We start from the raw sequence: 2,395 nt of genomic DNA, 5'->3' as shown, positions 1-2,395 counted from the left end.
ATATATGTATCTATCTATCTATCTATCTATCTATCTATATATATATATATATATATATATATATATATATACATACACATATATGCATGAATAGTACGTGTGTATGTATGTATGCATGCATGTATGTATGCATGCATGTATGTACTTGGCTTAACCGTCAGGAATATATTCCAAATCATTTGGGAATGCCACTATTACCAGACAGGCGTCCTGTGAAGATTTATCTTTCATCGCTTCACACTGTAGAGTCGTAGTTGGAACTATTTCCATTTTGTTATTTGCATAAATTGTTAAATATTTACATATATTTGCATTAATTCTGCGAATTTTTCGTGAATATTATTGGTGCGATTAGGTTCTCAAAAATGGAAAGGAAGGAAAAAAAGACAGAAACAAAAAATAAAATGTGATTTAATGCAGTTTGGAACAATAAAATTATTCAAAGTCGTAAACATAACTACGTTTATTTTGTCTCGTGTTGGCATATATGAGTCAGCCTGAAATTTTGCACAGGGACACGTTTTCCAAGGAGAAGGTAATAAACTTGCTCCACTTTTTCTTTTTGAATATTGAATTTCAGTTATTAATATTTTAAAGATAAATCGTATTATACATGAGTGTTTACTGCCTATTTTACGTTTGTTTGCAAATATAGAACAATGGACATTCCTAATATGCTAGTGCTTAGTAGACACATGCTACATATCAGTATTACAAGCCACTATTTTTCCTAATTTGGAGTTTTCTACTTCAAACATTTGAAAATATCTAAAGCTAAGAATCCTACTGAGCATTATATTGATTTCAAATTTTTGACAATTTTGGTACGGGGGAGGGTTAAGATGATAACATTGAACTCGTTGCTCAACTGGATCTCATTTTATCGAGCCCGAAAGCATGAAGGGCACAGTCGACCTCGGCGGAATTTGAACAGCTCGCCGGCCGTAGATCATTATATTAAACTAAGTAAATTTTTATCCAGGAGGAGTCTAGTCGATTACATTTGTAGGGAAGTGGTTATACACCATTAGGTGTATTCCGATTCCGTACATTAAATTTCTTAAGGAAGAAAACGGAACGCAGACTCTAAACTAACAGCACAACAATATGTTATTACAGTAGAATTCTGCTCACACTAGGAGGGAGTTCGGTAGCATGTCGTCCTTTGGTTAGATGAGACGCCGTCAATGAAGTTGCGTGGTTAGAAGTCATTTTTCTCCTCTCTGGTTATCTATGTGGCTCCAGTGTTGAGTTGTTGGAGAGCTGCTATTGTGACGTCTAGCTTCCACGAAGTTCAGCGACCAAAGCTGTTTTTTTTTCCTCCGACGTTCTAACGATCCTGCCAGCTCGCTGACTTTGTCGCGATTATATTATTTTACGCTTTTTAGTTATGGTGTTGTTTTACTTAACGGTATAAAGTTGACGAAGAAACTGCACACAAAATATTTCTCACCTGTTTTAAAAATCCTGATTCGATTTATATTCAACAATAAATCAGATTCATTCAAAGACTCATATTTATGTTAAAATTAATAATTAAACTCAATTCATTAAACTCAGTTTAATGAATCGAAATAGAAAAATAGAATGACAAGTGGATTAATTAGCATCCGACAAAATTTAGACCGCCTATTTTAACATCGTTATTAAATGTAATCATTGTAAATTTCTTTAATTAATATTGGTTTCAAATTTTAACACAAGGCCAGTGATTTCGGGGAAGTGGGTAAGTCGATTACATTAACCCCATTGCTCAACATTCCATTTTATCGACCCTGAAAGGATGAAAGGCAATGTCAACTCGGCTGAATTTGAACTCAGAACGTAAAGACGAACATAAAGACGGATCTAGGAAGGGTGCCGCGTGGTAGGATCGACCTTAAATACCCTGTTGTTCATAAAAATTTAGAGGTAAAGTATTTGAGCTACGAATGTCACAATGTCTATATCGTTACGCTGACTTTTCCTTTCTGTTCTACCAGTGAGAACAGGGCTTGCTTTTTCAAACAAATGAATGTTTCTATTGACGACGTAAGCATCACGATACAATGCAAAGAGATTAAGAATTATAGTAATAAAGTATTTAGTGAGGTTCCCTTGAAAATGCAGACCCCAGCATATTCTGCACTTGCTTTTAGGTTAATCCGACACTGGTTGATTAAAAATGTCAGGGAAAATGATTTTGAGGTATTCTTCCGCTTCATTAAATTCCAAGTTTAAATTTGGTCGAGATAAATTTTACTTTCCATTCCTCAAGGCTCGATATGCTAAAGCGCTGGTCGATGGTATCAACTAATTCCCTCCCATCAAAATTGCTGACCTCGTGCCTAAATTAGAAGTTGTGTAGATCTATGGTTCTCAACCGGAGTCCATCTGGCCCCTGAGCGTCCATATA

This window comes from Octopus bimaculoides, chromosome 11 (assembly GCF_001194135.2).
Source record: "Octopus bimaculoides isolate UCB-OBI-ISO-001 chromosome 11, ASM119413v2, whole genome shotgun sequence".
Classification (NCBI taxonomy): Eukaryota; Metazoa; Mollusca; class Cephalopoda; order Octopoda; family Octopodidae; genus Octopus; species Octopus bimaculoides.
The sequence above is the reverse complement of the archived record's forward strand: the minus strand, read 5'-3'. Positions refer to the sequence as shown.